The sequence below is a fragment of the Aedes albopictus genome, chromosome 1 (genome assembly GCF_035046485.1).
Source record: "Aedes albopictus strain Foshan chromosome 1, AalbF5, whole genome shotgun sequence".
Classification (NCBI taxonomy): domain Eukaryota; kingdom Metazoa; phylum Arthropoda; class Insecta; order Diptera; family Culicidae; genus Aedes; species Aedes albopictus.
In genome coordinates this window covers 149,989,460-150,008,608 of record NC_085136.1, presented here as the reverse complement: position 1 = coordinate 150,008,608, position 19,149 = coordinate 149,989,460, and the positions used below count along the sequence as shown (strand labels likewise).

The following is a 19,149-nucleotide window of genomic DNA, read 5'->3' as shown; positions in this document are numbered from 1 at the left end:
GCTTTATCCCAGTTGGGACGTTACGACAACATCAAGGAGACTCACAATCATGTACGCTACGCATGCTTAAAGGCTGTTGGCTATTACTCGATTCTTCGTAAAGCATTATACACGGAGACAAATTTCGTTCGTTTGAAACATAAATATTCATGTTTATTCGGTAAACTGATAAAATTTTTAAAACTAAAATATTAATTTTTAAAACTAACTCAATTACATATTGATTTCTACAATACCCATTGAAGAGCCCCCCGTTCCGCCGTCGAGAACATAAACAAAACTCTCAAGTTCCAGCTGCAGCACCAAACAAGATTTCCTCTTGCAAAAAAGGCAAGTTTCACCAAAAGTTTCCACGAAATCCCATTTATTTCGGGAGCGTATGTTATCTACATGATGTAGGCATTGAAAGTTCTACGCGGGAAGTGGATTTTCCTAGAGAAGGAAATAATTTTGTAAATTTAATTGGAAAACAAATATTTCCGTAGGGCCGACCTGCCACAAAAAAAAAACAAAAAATTTACATTTGTTTCTAACATAACCAGTCAGAAGATACATGTTTGTTTCAAAAATGGATTGAATTTGCTTCAAATGTGACGTTCGATTTGCTCCAAACAGTTTTATTTTTGTTGCCAGAACAAATTGACAATTTATTTGAGTTTACCTGAAATATTTTTGATTTTACCATGCTTTTTTCTGCGTGTACCAATCCTTTGACCAAGAAAACTTTTCTACATGTTGACCTGCATTGAGCTGCAGCAAGTGCAAACGGATGTAAAATTCAATCGACCACCAGTTGAACATCAAAGGGGCCTCCTCCACATCAAACGCAACTGCGGGATTGATTTCTTTTATCGTTGGCAGTTTCATGTTATAGGACCGACATGAATCGAAACCTATCGCATGGTTGGTAGGTAGGTACCTACATTCAATCGAAGTTGGTTTTTCATTGCTGCAAACGTGTCTCAATCAATTGATTTGTTACCGATATACCTCAATCGGTCAGGATCGTTGGCAGTAGTGGTATCCGTGATTGCACCACAGCAGCATGAGGTTGCCATTGTGAAACACTTCAATTTAAAGTGCATGCATGGGAGATGAATTCTCATAGTGAATTTTACGGATTGGAGTTAACCTGTAACGAGAAGAAAAAAAAAATACGTTTTTACAGGAAATCAAATATTGTGATGGTGAAGTAAGATGGTAAATTTATTTTGACATAGCGAAACTGACGTATTTTCGGTAGTTCTGTTTTTTTTTCGGAACGGGTTTTTTTTTTGAATCTGTTGAACCGAAAGTTGGCCTCAAATCCATTTTTAGAGAACTAGCGCCATTCAGGTGTTCGTCGATGTGCTGCTTCCTCCGTTCTATCACCTCAAGCTGGTTAATCAAAACGATCCCTTCTTTATTATTGCAGATTTTGGCTCACGGCACACAGTATGTAAGACACGTCTGGACAGTTACTGACCGACCCGGCTGACCAGTTAAAGCGCTGGTTCGAGCACTTCAAGTTTTGATCACGCCATCAACACCTCAGCATGATCCGCCAAGGGTTCGACGCATTACCCGTGTCAACATCGAAGCTCCATCAGTGCAGGAGATAGAAACAGCCATCGAACAGAGCCTCAGGGGTCGATCGCATCAGCTGAGATGCTCAAAGCTGACTCCGTAGTATGTATCCGCACAACTACTGCATCAATTATTCTGCAACATATGGGAAACCGCGACATTTGCGGCCGACTGGATGCAAGACGTCTTAGTAAAGGTACCCAAAAAGGGTGACCTGACTGTTTGCGATAATTGGCGGGGCATCATGTTACTGTGTATCGTTTCAAATTCCTGTGTAAAGTGATCTTCAACCGAATACAGGAGAAGAAAGATTAACGCAACTCTTCGACGGCAGCAAGCAGGATTCCGTACCGGACGATCCTGTGTGGACCATATTGTCACGCTCCGTATCATTCTGGAGCAAATCAATGAATTCCAAGAGTCTCTCTACCTGGTATTCATTGATTACGAAAAAGCATTCGACCGTCTCAATCACGGAAACATGTGGGAAGCCCTCAGGCGTAAGGGTGTCCCTGAGAAAATCATCGGCCTGATTGAAGCACAGTGCAGAGCATTTTCGTGCAGAGTACTGCACAACAGTGTTTTGTCCGATCCCATCCGGGTCATTGCTGGAGTGAGGCAAGGATGTATACTATCGCCGCTACTGTTCTTCATCATTATCGACAAGATCCTGGCTGGTGCGATTGATCGTGAACCAAATTGTAGATTGCTGTGGCAACCCATTACCATGGAGCACCTAAATGACTTCGAACTGGCTGATGACGTTACTCTACTAGCTTAACGGCGCTCTTATATGCAGAGCAAGCTCAATGATCTTGCCAATCGCTCCTCAGCGGCAGGTCTCACCATCATCGTCAAGAAGACCAAATCGTTGGATGTAAACACGGTCAACACTTCCAGCTTTACGGTAGCTGGGCAATCAGTGGAGAATGTTGAAAGCTTCCAATATCTTGGTAGCCAAATGGGGGCCGATGGCGGGCACCAAGATCGACATAGGTGCACGGATCAAGAAGGTGAGGGCTACTTTTGCGAGTTTTAGAAATGTATGGAAAAGCAACCAGATCAGTCGACGCACCAAACTCCGAAATTTTAACTCGAACGTGGAATCTGTGCTGCTATACGCCAGTGAAACCTGGTGTGTATCAGTGGAGAACACGCAACGGCTGCAGGTATTCATTAATAGAGGCCTGCCTTATATAATTCGTGCATGGTGGCCTCACAATTGGATATCCAACGTGGAGCTCCATCGTCGATGTCATCAAAAGCCGATAGCGACAGAAATTCGGGAGCGAAAGTGGAGGTGGGTCGGCCACACTCTACGCAGGGGCGGAAACGAAATCTGCAAACAAGCGTTAGACCGGAATCCAGCAAGACATCGCAGCAGAGGCAAACCCAGAGGCTCATGGCGGCGCAGCCTCAATAACGAAATCAGGCAAGTCGACAGAAATTTAACCTGGCCACAGGTCAAGGCGATGGCTGGCAATCGCCCAGGATGGAAATCTTTCAATTCGGCCCTCTGCTCCACCGTGGGTGCCTAGGACCAGGGATGAGAAATGTACTGGAAAAAACGGTTACCGGCTGTACATTTGACATTTTTCCACACGAACATCACAGGCCCAGCCAAACTCAAACTGTTCGAAAAATAAATGTCATAACATTTTTTTTCCTGCAGCCTTCTTCCTCGAAACGGTTTCCAAGCGCGAGAGCGCCAGTACTCGAGCACAACGACGACAGAAATTTCTGTCTCTCCCATTTTCGCATTTTTCTGCGTTTCAAACCGCTTCTAGACAAACTTCTTTACATGCATCACAAAGCTAGGAGTGTGCTCTAGCTGTTTGTGCAAATTGATTTAAATTATTTATTAAAACAAGTGAGTTATTAGCAGTTGAAAATATTTGACATTTTTCGCAATCACCCGCCTCAGCATTACTGCTCATAAATATTTTCGTGGGGAAGCGAAAACCATCAAGCGTCTGCTTGACTGCCGTCGGCGCGGAGTCTGATGGTAGTGGTGCTGCCGTTGTTTTGTTTTTATTTTACTGCCAGTATCGATGAACGGTCAACAGAAAAAAGTCTCATTCTCATGCCTGCCTAGGACTGAAAGTACACATACCCTATCAATCCATTTCATGAGTCATTCGCAGCTCCATATGTACGCAGAGTCAAGTACCGTCAACCTGCCCTAGTACGTTCGGCGCTTTTTCGAGGTTGAAAGCCTGGGAGTTGCCGTGGTACTAGCAGTGATAGGAGTCCAAGGAGAACGTGCCTACAAAATCCTGGATGAAGCTACGCACCCTTACTAGTACTGGGAAGTTCGAGATAGAATTACTTTGGAAGTATGACTACATCGAGCTTCCGGACAGTCAATCGATGGCCGAATGCAATTTGGTAAAAGTAAGCTGAAGAGATCATTTTGCGTACTACACAAGAGTTTGCATGTGTTAGGGACCCATTAGACTGTTTGCTATGATGACAAATATTTGGCCAAACAAGCCCAACATATGACCAACGCAACGAAAATCATGGCAACCTTGGATAAATGTCGGACTTCAATGGCAAATATTTATCATAATGACAAACAGTCTAATGGCACCTTTAGTGCATAGTATGTATTGTAACATAGCAACCCAATGTTCTAAATTTCACCAGGTTAGGCCCATCGGGCAAAGTGGTGTTTGTGATATGATAATTTTGAAGTAGTAGTCGTGTCATATCAACTTCGGCAAGCCGAAATCGCACGAAGTTGCCGAAGGTGACGTCACGTTCCAGAAGCTGCGAACAAATTTTCTGGCGAACGTGACGTCGCGATCAGCTGATCGGTTTGTTTACATATTTTTATCGACAAATACAGGCAAACATATACGTTCACCCGGGCCTGTGAATAATTGACATCGATAGCAACCACAAACTTCTCCTTACAGACTGTAAACATCTGACGTCATAAAAGTTGTAATTGAATTTTCCCACACGCTAAACATTTTTACGCTAAAATTGTTGGTGAGCTGCACAAATCTATATTATTCAAATATTTTGTTGAAAGTCCTTTATCAACTATTTATTCATTCTTCCCAGTGTACATTAGGGCGAAAATCATTTCCAAAAATAAATCAAAGTCATTCCCAATTATAGACAATTATGTTCATACTATTTTGAAAAGTCATTCTGGTACGAGTAAGCACATTGTTACGATAATGATTTTTAGCGTGCAGCGCATTGCAAACTCTACCGCAGTTTCTAAGGGTCTGTGTCAATTGGCGAATTAAAATTAATATTCACTTAAACTTGACAGTTCGATAATTATTTCCTTTGGAAAACTGTCAAGTTTAAGTGTTGAACTGTCAAGTTTAAGTAAAAAATAATTTTAATTCGCCAATTGACACAGACCCTAAGGGTAACCAGGACATTGTTATCCGAACAACAACAACATGTAATTTTTTCACTGCAGTGGAAGATGATGAGTTTCAGTCTGTATCAGGTAATTTGTGATGTTTGATTTAATTGGCTTCAATTTCTTTTAGGTTACACTAATTGAGGACGGATAGGAGAAAAGACCCACTAATTTTAAATTAGGATGCATATTCAATTGGAACGTAGCTAGTCGCTAGTAATTGTGAATCAAAGACGATTTCGACAAGTTCTAGTGCAGGGAAGTGCTTTGAATGGCGTATAGCGGAGGATAAGGACGATGCTCTTGGGCTTCAAGGATGATATTTTTTTAATTGGACTGATTTTGCCTTCTTTATGTACGTGTTAATGTCTAAATAAATTTTACATCGATCAAAAAAGCCATAAGAATAGTTCCAAAAAGAAAACTTTCGTTGGGGGCTTTCGGTAGATGAAACCGTATGACGTCACCACCCACCACTCCCCTTAAATTTTGTTTACATTTTGAGGCTCACTAACACAATCAGATTCTGACTTCCTCCTCACCTTCTCTAAATCATATTGGGCCGAGTGAGGGCTCCGGATTTATCTAGGAGGCCGCGAGAAATGTAGACGTGGTATGTTAAAGCTACTTGTTGGTTAAGGGCCCAGATCTTCTGACATTATTTTTGTCTGTGCTGCTTGCATATTAGGAGCGCGAAGCCAGTGTCAGTACAGGTCAATAAAATATTTCTACAAATGCTTTCACGGCATAAATATCACAAGGCAGGCTAGTAACTTATGTAAACATAATTTTTGGATGTAAACATGTGACGTCGTTCTTATCGTTTTACGTTGATCAAATTGGTGTGGAGTACTAGATCGCCTATGAACGATTTTAACTACGTCATCAAAAAACTGTCAGATTTCCGGAATGTATCACCTTCTAAGACCGTTCGCAATGCTGTTTTATTTTGTATGGCGAGTTTTAAAATTTTTAAAACTCGCCATACAAAGTAAAACAGCATTGCGAACGGCCTAAATATTGTACGCCGTGAAATGCTATATTGTTGTTCCCGTACTGTGTTTCCATAGATCTTCCGATGACTATGCCATGATGTCTGATGTGGCGATATATGGAACTGTCCACTCTCCAGCCCATTCGTATAGTTCGCAAAAAAAATTGAACGCGACCGAACAAGAATCAGAGCTCCTCCGAGGAGCAGAGATAGTGAAAATGTAGCTTTATGTGGACAGGAGCGTAATGCAGAAACAGGCCGAAGCGAAGGTTCAAGGTTTTCTGGCAGGAGCTACACTAATTTTTCTACTCTTTGAACTCTGCTGTCAGCGATGACTCCATTCCGTCCAAGTTTCTCCGCCGAACTACCAGTTCATTATCCAGCTTATCGCGCACGAATTCCATCCTCCGATCTGTATCTAGATTCCGGACATCATTTTAGTGCTGTGACAATCGTTGAATAAGAATCGGGTAGACTTCTGAGCACAATGTTCACCTTAAGATCCTCGTTGAGCTCTTGGCTAACCATCGCGAGTTACAGGAAATGATCTTCCATCCGACTAACCTACGCTCCAGTTTGTCTTTAACGTCAAAGTATTTCAATCTAACGACCTTTTCGAGGATAATAGTTTTGCTGATACATCCCCATTTCTCACGAAAGGACAAAATCGTTGATCGATTACTTGATGAAACTTTACGACTGTGCACCTTTGTACTTTCCGGAAACCTGTGTTTCCATCCACCTGCCGTCACCTGATCAACATGAACTTGACCTGTGAAAATTCGGTAGGAAAATACTTTGTTGTTTCATTTTCCTTGGAAACCGCACAGATTACCCACCTTCCTACTCTCCTAGCAAAAAAAAAAAAAGAAAACATAGCGTGATAAGTAAATTACAAACTGCCGAAATCATGCCATACTCGCTTATGTACAGATGGCCATCAACGTCCATAAAATTTTCATTTCCATTTCCGAAAGAGCTCTTAATCACGGTCTCATTTCCATAAAATTGGAAATAAACAGCCAAAACGGGCCCCTCCCCTCCGGCTGCCGCTGCGCTGCCATGGTGAAAATGATTCGCTGTTTTAATTATAATTTAGCGTACCTACTTTTTTGCTACATGGAGAAAAAAAGTACGCGCGGGCGCTAAAATATAGGAAATTGAAGCTAGAGCAATCGCTCACGATAACATTTGCGTCAACGTTGTCGTGGAGAGGAAAAAAATACAACTCTCTAGCAAAGTTTCTTGGTTTTTCGTCCAGAGCCCAACAATTATGCGCGCGAGGGGGAGAAAAAACCCAAAGAGGCATCAGTGAAAGTTTTATGACTTTTTTACCAGTTGCTGCGCGCGTGTTAAAGCTGGAAAGTTGTCGCAGATTTTTGCAACATTCGTTTCAGCAAATTAAATTTGCAACGTGATTGCAGAAGTTGACGGTGGTGGTGACCGACGACCAACCACCATCATTCATACTACGGCAGCAGTAGTGTCCTTTAAATTGGACCTTGAAAGATTTGCACCGGCTGCCGGGAATTGGAAGAAAAAAGGTCACCGGATAATCATCAGCAGAGGATACTTCCGTAGGAACCTAACAGTTTCAATTTATAACTTTTCTTTATAAAGTTGGCATACAAGGATGGTTTTGATGTTTTAGACAAAAGTGGCAAAGAATAGGGGAAATGGCCCAGCAGTTTAAGCTCAGTATATTGGCGGCCGGCAAGTTGTCTTAGATTTTGGAAGATGTTGAATAATTTTGAAAGAAAACATTTACATATTTTGCTTTATCACAACAAGAACCATTCGCAACTATAGGATCGCTTACCCTATTTTTGATCGAAGCCTTACTGGAATGAGCTTTAACCCTTTTAGTTGAAGTAGGCCTAACGCCTCAGGATGTAATCCTCTGCTTGACCGGACATCGAACAGAATTAGGGTCGAAGAAGACGGTTTAGACAAAGAAAAACTTTTTTATAACTTGTATCGATGAAACTTCCTAAAGAGATCATATTTAAATCTATGGCAACAATCAAGTTCAGGATTTTGGGTGCTCGAATACAAAACTCGGTAAAAAAGTGTTCCTTTCCTTTCAACTTTTCTTGAAATCATATTCATAGAAGTTTTTATTTTCAACACTCACTGCTGACCTTCTACCTTGAATAGAAAGAAAAAACCTACATATAGAATTGGACCACGCCATAATTTACTTCCCGTTTCCACCGGAAAGAGTTCTTTTCTATTCCGCTGGTGCTAGGTCACTTGCCGAGGCGACATAGTTGCCGCATAGTGCTCCCAGAGAGTACAGTGCAAAGTACTACCGGCACGCAACCGTCACGTCGTATCGCTTTCCGTGGCCTAGGTGGCAAATAGGCACTACTGCCGACCATTTTCCCTTTTCTGTACACATTTTCAAGCAGGCGTAAAGGTAGGTGCATATTCATGTCAAGCACATTTTCTTTGACTCGCGAGTGAAGCATATCTTCAGCCATAGTTGTGAGGTGTCGTGCATGATGTTGCTTTTGAATCAAATTGTGGGACTTGGCACAATTTTGTTTTTTTTTATGTGTAAACTGCTAGGCAGTGTGCGGCCGTGCTACAGCGTACATACCTGTGGCATTTTGGATATTCATTCTGTAATTTTACTTTACCCGGAATTCTTTTGATATAAGTGCTTCACCTATATACGAGTCGTTGATTGTTATGTAGCTATAGAAGTCTTTTGACGACATACAGATGACAATTCTCACGTATGATAATGGTATCTCCTGTGCTGTGAGTTTTCATAAAACACACATTTGTTTCACCCAATGCGAGATCGGTAAATGGGAAAATCGGCTTACGAGTGTGTGGTTTTTTAAGAGCCTTTGTATTGAAAAGTTGAAGAATAATCTAACAACAATGAGCGACAACCTTACAATAGTAGGATTTATTTTGTATGTCAAATATTGTTAATATTTTATATGAGGTGAAATATTTGCTCTGGTACCGTAATCCGGGGTCAAATTGATCACTTTAAAACAATTTTTGCGGATAACATCAGTGCCTATTTAAATATTTTCAAAAGAATTTCTGTAAAACCAGTACCCTGTGGATCTCCATGAAACTACGTGACAGAATTTTGTTCAACATATTCAAATTTTAAGTTAAATAACTCCAAATGTCAAAAAATTGGAAATGCCACTTTGGGGTGAAATTGATCAATATACAATTAAGCATCGGTTGGAAAGGAAATTTTCCTTCTCCGCTTAATTTTGCTCTTCTAAAACCGAATAACGCGTCTAAAATCTTACAACTAGTGAATTTAATACTTTAAATGCAAAATTAAAATTTGGAATTTCTCATTAAACGCCTTAATGTAGGCAATTTCGTTTGAAATAAGTGATTTCTATCACAATAAATGACTATTTCATAATAAAATGAACTTTTTATAACTATTTCATGTTCTGATTAGCTGCATAACATCCCAACCAAGGCTCCACAAAAATGTTAGCACAGAGCATTTAAGGGAAGTCCTATTAGAAATCGCTTGTTTAGTAGCAATGATTTTAGATTAATGAGAAATGCATTGTGAATTCCTTAAAAAATAAGGCAAAACTACCTTTTTCTAAAAAAAATAATAGTCTCCACTCATCTCTAGACATCTACGAATCACATGACGTGAAAAGTTTAAGATCATTAAGACGCTTAAGAGTTCCTAGTATGGAATTAAAATATAGTACCCGAATGATCAATTTCACCCCGCTGATCAATTTGACCCCGGTTTACGGTACCTCAAAGAGGATGACTTCAGCATTTTCCAAACATAATTCGCACTTTGTATCTGAATATCAAGTGCATATCACCGCTGTATAAAATAAGCGGCTTAGACTCGTACTGGTACAAACTTCCAAAACAATTTCTGACCCATGATTGTTTGGTATGACCGTCTTGTTTTATCTGTTGAATACTAAGCCAGGGATGGAAAAACTCACTTCAAGGAGTGTAATCAGTTTCGTACCTTTTACTTCCGCCCTATGTTGCTTATCCTTTGAGAGATACGCGTATTTCGACTACCACTTGTAATCTTCCGCAGTGTCAGTTATTCACTGAAGAAGTCATCGCATTCATCCCGCTTTTAATGAGAGGATAATTGTAGCCAGATTCAGAACACGGGTTCAAAACCTTACCATGATCCAATGTTACGCGCCAACCGATGCTGTCGAATTGCAAGATAAAGAGAACTTTTACAGTCAACTGAATGCTGTCGTGGACAAGATTCCGACAGGTGATATCAAGACCTCATGGGCGACTTCAAAGCGAAGGTTGGGTCCGACAACGGAGCCTTCTTGATGTGCGGAACAAACGTAGTGCCGACATTGCGTCCGGCCATCATCTCCTAATCGGCGAGATCCGACTGTGCATTGCCAGGATCCAGCGACAAGAGAAGAAAATCGGGCGCCGGTTCAACACACGCCGACTGGAAGACGCTGCGGTGAAAAGGTCCTTCGCCGAGGAGCTAGAGAACCGTGCTGCGAATATTCCAGAAGGTGGAAGCGTAGAAGATCAATGGAGCGCCATCAAGAATGCCTGCATCGCCACCGGTGAAAATAATTTGGGTGAACTGCGCACCCGAAAAAAGCAGTGGATCACAGATGATACCTGGAAGAAGATGAAGGAACGAAGGAACGCCAAAGCCGCGATAGAGCGAGCGAAAACACGAGGAGCCAAAGCCGTAGCCCATCAGCGCTATTCGGCTTTCGAGAAGGATGTGAAACGCTCATGTAAACGGGACAAAAGAGCGTGGGCGGACTCCCTAGTCGACGAAGGCGAGAAAGCCGCAAACATAGGTGACATCCGTCTCCTCTACGTTGTCTCATGTCGCCTTGGTGGGACTAAGACGAATGCTATGATGCCCGTGAAAGACACGTCTGGACAGTTACTGACCGATCTGGCTGACCAGTTGAAACGCTGGTTCGAGCACTTTGGAAACCTTTTTTAAGTGTCGGTCACGCCATCAACAACTCAGCGTGATCCGCCAAGGGTTCGATGCATTACCCGTGTCAACAGCAAAGCTCCATCAGTGCAAGAGATAGAAACAGCCATCCGTTGCATGAAATCGAACAGAGCCCCAGGGGTCAAGCGCATGTCACTGAGATACTCAAAGCTGAACCTGTCGTATCCGCACAACTGCTGTATCAATTATTCTGCAACATGTGGGAAACCTCGACTTTTCTGGTTGACTGGATGCAAGGCGTCTTAGTAAAGGAGCCCAACAAGGGTATGCGATAATTTGTGGGGAATCATGTTACTGTGCATCGTTCTCAAAGTCCTCTGCAAATTGATCCTAGACGGGATACAGGAGAAGATAGACGCACGGCGGCCGCAAGCAGGATCGTCAACAGAACCAAATTGTTGGATGTAAACATGGTCAACCCTTCCAGCTTTACGGTACCTGGGATATCAGTGGAGAAAGTTGAAAGCTTCCAATATATTGGTAGCCAAATGGCGGCCGATGTTGGCACCAAGATCAACATAGGTGCACGGATCAAGAAAGCGAGGGCTGCTATTACGAGCTTAAGAAATGTATGGAAAAACAACGAGATTAATCGACGCATCAAAATCCGAATTTTAACTCGATCGTGAAAGCAGTGCTGATGTACGCTAGTTAAACTTGGTATGTATCAGTGGAAAACACTCAAAAGGTCTTCATTGATAGATGCCTGCAGTATATAATTCGTGCAAGGTGGCCTCACAATTGGATCTGTAACTTGGAGCTCCATCGTCGATGTCATCAAAAGCCGATAGTTACAGAAATTCAGGAGCGAAAATGAAGTTGGATCGGGCACTCTCTATGCAGGAACGGGAACGATATCGGCAAGAAAGCATTAGATTGGAACCCAGCAGGACATCAGAGGCAGACCCATAAGCTCACAGGTCAAAGCGATGGCGGGCAATCGTCCAAAATAGAGATCTTTCAATTCGGCCCTCTGCGCCATTATGTGTGCTCAGGATTGAAAAACCAAACGCGCAGATTCTCCAGGCAGCGTTGCCGGACGAGGGCGAGTTCAATGAAGCCCCTTGCGAGGACTACTGTAGTATGTTAAAAGAAGCCACCAACAACGCAGCTGAAAGCAACGTTGACTACATGAAACAGAGCCGACGGAATGATTAGTTTGACGATGTGTAGAGAAGCGTGGAGCGGACCTGGTGTGGTGGTTAGAACACTTGACTATCACGCCGAGGACCTGGGATCGAATCCCACTCCCGACATACTCACAAAATGTGGGTTCTTCTTTCGGAAGGGAAGTAAAACGTGGGTCCCGAGATGAACTAGCCTAGGGTTAAAAATCTCGTTAATATAGATAAAAAAAAAATAAAAAAATAGAGAAGCGTTTTAGAAGAAAAGTATGCAGCCAGGGCGGTCATGCTGCATCACAGGACTCGTCAGAACGAAGAAACAGCAGCCCTTCCTCTCTGAGAAAAACCACCGCCTGAAAAAAGTGGAGTGTGAGCAAACGGAACTGATGTGCCTTTCACAAGAAACACGGAAGTTCTACCAGAAGCTCAACACATCCCGTAAAGGTTTTGGGCCGCGATCCAAAAAGTGCATGGATAAGGGCGGGAGCATCTTGAGGAATGAACGTGATGTGATTGAAAGGTGGAAGCAGCACTACAACGAATACCTGAATGGTGCGGAGAGCGCAGACATGCGGAGGACCAAGGCAGAGGAAGAAATGACTACGTCAGTATAGCAGTGAGCAAAAAAACCCCTAGGTTGAGAGAAGTTAAGAATGCTATCCAGTAGCTCAAGATCAATAAGTCTGGTCGGACTGGTGGTGAATGCGTCAAAAATGAAGTATATGCTAGTAGGCGGAACCGAACACAACAGGATTCGTCTAAGAAGTGACGTTACGATAGACGGGGATACCTTCGATGTAGTGGAGGAATTCGTTTACCTGGGATCCTTGCTGACGGCTGACAAGAACAATCATGCACTCGGAATTGTCAAGCGACGCGCGCTAAGGACGATCTTTGGTGATGTGCAGGAGAATGCTGTGTGGCATTAGGTGCTGTGTGGAATAAGGATGAATAACGAGCTCGCTGAACCCAGAATTTAGAACGTGGCCAAATCCGGAAGGATACGGTGGACAGGGCCTATTGCCAGAGCGATGGACAACAAGAGAGACTACAACCCGAGCACAGGAGAATATCTAACTCATAACAACAGAATCACATAGCCTGTTTTATATCATAATTTGTTATTATTAACTTATCAAAGTATTACTTTTTTATAACATGTTTTGTTGGGCAATCTTATTTTGTTATGATCAAGTTATTAAGTTTCATCCACTAATTAACACTTCAATAATATACTTTGTTGTAAACCAACTTTTGTTATTATTCTACTATTGAAAATGTACAAAAATGTGATGTACTATAACACAGCAATTACAAGTTTTCAAATTCACTGCAATATTAATTGTTATTAAGTTGTTATTGAATCTAACAAAACATGTTATTAAACTGGTTTTCCAGGAACATTTTTTTGTTATGATTTTTATTATTTTGCCGCTTATGACAGACAAGTTTATCACGTCGAGATAGGGAGATATCGAGATAAGGAGATATCGACATACATAGAGGTAAAATGTATGCAGATTGAAGGGACCGATCAAACTATCGAGATAGGGAAAGATATCGAGATGTAGAACATCGACATGTAGAGAGCCGACTGTAATAAGATATGTTAATAACATAAAAATTACTGATTCCATTATACAGTTATTATGCCAAAATAACATATTTTATTATGCTTCTGGTATTTTCTTCTGCTCGGGAAACGACACAGGGCGGAACAGATGGATCGAGATCTGGCGAGTATTGGGCGTAGCCAATGTTGGGCAGCTGCTGCTCCATACCAAGCTTTATGACGAAAAATCTTTGGTGAAATGATAACACTAGTTTACAAAATAAAACGAAAGTCGTGAACTTTTGTCAACGACCAAAATTTTTGAAGCATAATTTAGCGCTGATTTCGAAACCGTGCTTCAAAAAATTTAAAGTAGATCAATTTTTATGTTTTAGCTCAATATCGAGTTTTACAATTTTTTAAAATATGGAATTTAATAAAATTCAAATATCTTGTGTTTTGTTCAATCAATTTTAATTTTTTTTTCCATAAATTAAAAGCTGATTATAATACCATTCGATCATCTGAATGCAGGTTTTGCGTCAGATTGATGAAAATCAAGATATTGGCGAGTTTTGAGGACGATCTCCTTAAATTTCAGCAAAATTTCCAAAAATTTATGAAGAAATGTATTTTTTTCAATAAGAAAACAACAATTTAAAAATTCTTTCTCAACGTTTATTGGACATATCATATGTGGGTGAGTTACAGTAAAAAATTTAGCTCAATCGGAGCATTGATTACAGAGAATGAGATGTGTGAAGTGAGCGACTTTGCTTAAAAATAGAACAAAAATCGATTTCAAATCATCAAGCTTGTATGGAAAGTCGAAAAAATTTCCGCTCTACTGTAATTTTTTTCCTTCGCGTTTTCGAACTCAGGGCATGATTCTACACCAAAAACGATCATCAGCTTACCGAGTTCAAAAATGCTGTAAACTTGTGTAATGAAATGATAGTTTACCTAATGAACGAAAGAAATATTACAGTTGGTATCGTATCTCTCAAAAATATAATGTAGGTATATAGTAAACTTATCGTTTCTTTTTTCACACACATTAAGGGAAAGTCAATCAAGTGGGTGATAATTGGCTATAAATAAATTAACTCTTTCGTTTACCCAAAAACGTCCGTCTGCCTAGTTTTTCCACCTGACGCGGGCGCCGAGGCCCGAGGGGGACCGACTGACATTGAAAGTTTTTGTTTTGTCTTGTCGCGCTTCATGCTCAGTGACTCTCTTCCCCTTGATTGCGTACTGTATCCATTGTTGTTGTTCCCGAGTCCCAACAAGTTCTTCTTCATTGGAAAAGTTTCACTTTTCGCGATTGGTTGGTGCCGTTGGCTCTGTGTACCTCGGTACGTTGTTGTTGCTTCGGTTTGTGATATTATGCTACTTAGCTACAGCCAACAACAACGCCACGGAGGGAAGCTCATTTTTCCACGTATCTGTCAGGCTGAAACAGAAGTTCGGCTGAAAAATGGGATACCATGTGGGGTAACAGTCTTCGTCGGGACCCGATGGATGATGTATTGCACCACTTAATCAGTGAAGTGCTCTGAGATGCTCTGAGAACAGCACTAGGGAAATTTGTACCGGGGAAGAAATTTATTGATTGTTAAATGGCTCGAAAATCCATCCATCGAAAACTGCGTTGAACACTTCATTTATTTTCCTTGGTTTAGCTTCAACTTTTTCTGCTGATTTAGTAAATTATGCGCAGGGTTTTGCGGATGATTTAACAGAATAGACATTTGTTTGAATCTTCTATGTACTTCCTTTTGATTTATTGTTTTCTTTACAAGAGAGAGGGGTAAGATTAGTATCATTTGAACACTTCCACATTTATTAACCAGTCCGGCTGGTTCAGAGAGCTGAATTGAAAGATCACCATCCTGGGCTATTGCCCGCTAACGCCTTGACCAAATTCCTGTCCACTTTCTTATTTGCGAGACCATGAGCCTCGGAGAGTCGGTCAATAACTGTCCAACCGGATCGCTACAATGCGCGTCTTATGGCCCAGGAATTTAGCCAGCATTTTGGTCTTGAGTATGGATAAACCTACCCCCTGGTTGCCAAATTCGAACAGTTTTGGTGATTGCTTGTTGAGATATGACAGTGCATCCAATAGATGTTCGCACTGCCTTTTTGAATGGGACTCTCACGGAGAAGATTTTTATGATGCAGCCAGAGGGATTCTAGGTAGGGAAGAACCTTGTATGACACCCGGAGAAGTCCCTGAACGGCCTTAAACAAGCTTCCAAGGCTTGGAACAGTCGATTTAACAGCTTCGAAGTGTACCGTCTGGGTTTCCGGGATCCGAACCGACAGAAGTGACTATGGACGACGTAGTCATTGCCGGAGCGTCATTGAAGGCCATACAAGTCGTGCAGAACTGACTATTCAAGAAATTTGAAATGACGTACATTGACGAAATCAGGTGCTTTCTAAGGATGCAAGTGGACTACGACCAAGCTGGAGGTGAAACGAGAATAACTCAACGACGCTATCTGGGGAACGTCCTGAAGAAATTCAGGGTGTAGGACTGTAAACCTTGCTTAACTCCTATTGGAACCCGCTTGCCGCTGTCGAAATCAAGTGAGCAGAATCGGTTGTCTATCATACGCGTCACTTACAACTAGGCCGGGTTTGGCAGCTGCGGAAATTTAAACGGCCAGTCCCAGAGTTGCCCGATCATTGAGCATGAGCACATCTGAAAAGGATACTTCGCTATGTGAAAGGATCGCTGGATTTTGGACTTGTCTTCAACGCGAACAAGGTAGCACCGCAAATCTTCTCAACGACTGGGTCAACGACTCCACCGATAGATGTTCCGTGAGTTGAGGTGTATTTAAGGTGTCGAAGAAACAACAAACCGTCGCTCATTCGTCAACTGAGGCGGAGCTGTTGGCACTCTGTACCGTGACCCGTCATGAAATGTGGTTATGCCATCTGTTGTTCGATCTGGGGCACAGAAACAAGGAATCGATCTGCGTTCACGGTTTACGAAGGAAATCAAACCGCTATGAAGATCGCCGAAGAGCCGAGAGATTTCGGACGTGTTAAACACGTCGACGTTAAGTTCCACTTCCTGCGGGATTGCGGGACTTGTTAAGTGACCAGCCCCTTGCACTTACCATGCCTATCAATCTTGTGAACTGTGTTGCCCCTAGCTTGTGGTGGCACTACTGCCGAGAGAAAGTAAACGTCAACAATACTTCCGTTTTTCATTCCATGAATTACTTCACTTGAATAAACATGTTTTACTTTTGTAAGAGTGGTAACTTTGGTCGGTCTTGTCTAGCTTCTTTGTTGGGCTATTCGAAATACCACTTAAATGAAGGCGTTTTTGATGGCTCTCCATTGACTTTCCACAGCACGCTTCTCCAGCTCCTCAACGAGGGCGAGTGTCGAACAGGCGTCCGATTTTCTCTTCCTGTCGATGGATCCTAGGCCTAGCAATGCGCAGTAGGATCTCGCCGATTGCAACGTTAGCACTACGTTTGTTCTGTACATCAGGAAGCCTCCTTCTCCACTTTTGGCTGATGTTCTACGTTTTTGCTCATTTCCCCGAGACCATGACGTGTTCATTGTCCGAGTTTTCAAAGTCAACCTTTTTGTTGAACTCGCTCAAGAGGATCGTTATGTCATATTTTGGAATCTTATCCACGACAGCATTCTGTTGGCCGTAAAAGTTTTCTTTGATTTGCAATTTTAGCAGCCAACCTAAGTTCAAACTTGTAGTAAGCGGGTTCGAAACCTTACGATGATCTAATGTTACGCGCCAACCAAGACATTGGATCATGGTATAAGGCTTCGAACCCGTGCACTTACTAGAAGTTTAAACTTAGGTTGGAAATTAGCGCACTAGCTGTAGCATCGCATAATGTCAAAAACATTACTTACCTTACCGGTCAGGCTAAGGCCGGGGTGGCCTCTGCTGTACATAGTAGCCGCCTCCATTCCACTCGGTCCATGGCTGTTTGTCTCCAGTTCCGCACTCTGCGTAGGGTCCGCAGATCGTCCTCCACTTGGTCGACCCACCTAGCTCGCTGCGCTCCACGTCTTCTTGTACCGGTCGGATGACTCTCGAGAACCATTTTAGTCGGGTTGCTATCCGACATCCTGATGACGTGACCCGCCCACCGTAGCCTCCCGATTTTCGCGGTATGGACGATGGTTGGTTCTCCCAGCAGCTGATGCAGCTCGTGGTTCATTCGCCTTCTCCAAGTCCCGTCTTCCATCTGCACTCCGCCGTAGATGGTACGCAACACCTTCCGTTCGAAAACTCCAAGGGCGCGTTGGTCCTCTGCACGTAGGGTCCATGTTTCGTGCCCATAGAGGACGACCGGTCTAATCAACGTTTTGTAGATGGTTAACTTCGTGTTACGGCGAACTTTATTCGATCGTAGAGTTCTGCGGAGTCCAAAGTAGGCACGATTTCCTGCCACAATGCGCCTCTGAATGTCTCTGCTGGTGTCGTTGTCGTCGGTCACCAGTGAGCCCAAGTACACGAATTCTTCAACCGCCTCGATTTCATCACCGTCGATATGAATTCGGGGTGGCGGGCGCGGTGATTCCTCCCTGGAGCCCTTTGCCATCATGTACTTTGTCTTCGACACATTAATGACTAATCCGATTCGCCTGGCTTCACTCTTTAGTCGGATGTACGTTTCCGCCATCGTCTCAAATTTACGAGCAATAATATCAATATCATCGGCGAAACAAAGCAGCTGAACGGACCTCGTGAAAATCGTCCCACTCGTGTTTATCCCCGCTCTTCTTATTACACCCTCCAAAGCAATGTTGAACAGCAAGCACGAAAGACCATCACCTTGCCGTAACCCTCTGCGAGATTCGAAGGGAGTCGAGAGTGTCCCTGATACTCGAACTACGCACATCACTCGATCCATCGTCGCCTTGATCAACCGTATCAGTTTATCCGGGAATCCGTATTCGTGCATAATCTGCCATAGCTGTTCTCGATCGATTGTATCATACGCCGATTTTAAATCGATGAACAAGTGATGTGTGGGCACGTTGTATTCGCGGCATTTCTGCAACACCTGGCGGATGGCGAACATCTGGTCCGTTGTAGCGCGTTCACCCATAAATCCAGCCTGATATTGCCCCACGAACTCTCTTGCAATCGGTGATAGACGGCGGCATAAAATTTGAGAGAGTATCTTGTAGGCAGCGCTCAGTAGTGTGATCGCGCGGTAGTTCCCGCAAGCCAACTTGTCGCCCTTTTTGTAGATGGGACACACGATACCTTCCATCCATTCCTCCGGTAATACTTCCTCCTCCCAAATCTTGGTAATGACCCAGTGTAGTGCTCTCACCAGTGCTTCTCCACCGTATTTTAGAAGCTCGCTTGGTAGTTGATCTGCTCCAGCGGCTTTGTTGTTTTTCAACCGGCCAACCTCCTCCTCAATCTCTTGAAGGTCAGGGGCCGGAAGTCTTTCGTCCTGTGCACATACTCCTAGATCTGTTACCACGCCACCTCCGGTACTTTCAATGTCGCCATTGAGGTGCTCATCG

General features: G+C 42.8%; 1 protein-coding gene across 5 annotated transcripts in view; it reads right to left on the bottom strand.

The window, feature by feature from the left end:
- Positions 1-19,149, bottom strand: part of LOC109425028 (fasciclin-1) — a 622,197-nt gene that overhangs the window by 269,835 nt on the left and 333,213 nt on the right. The window contains exon 2 of one of the 5 annotated variants that reach the window (XM_062845589.1): positions 991-1,132. The exons of the other annotated variants lie outside the window; for them this stretch is intronic. The gene's annotated coding sequence lies outside the window, so the exon portion shown is untranslated. The remainder of the gene's footprint in view (positions 1-990; positions 1,133-19,149) is intronic. 5 annotated transcript variants of the gene reach the window in all.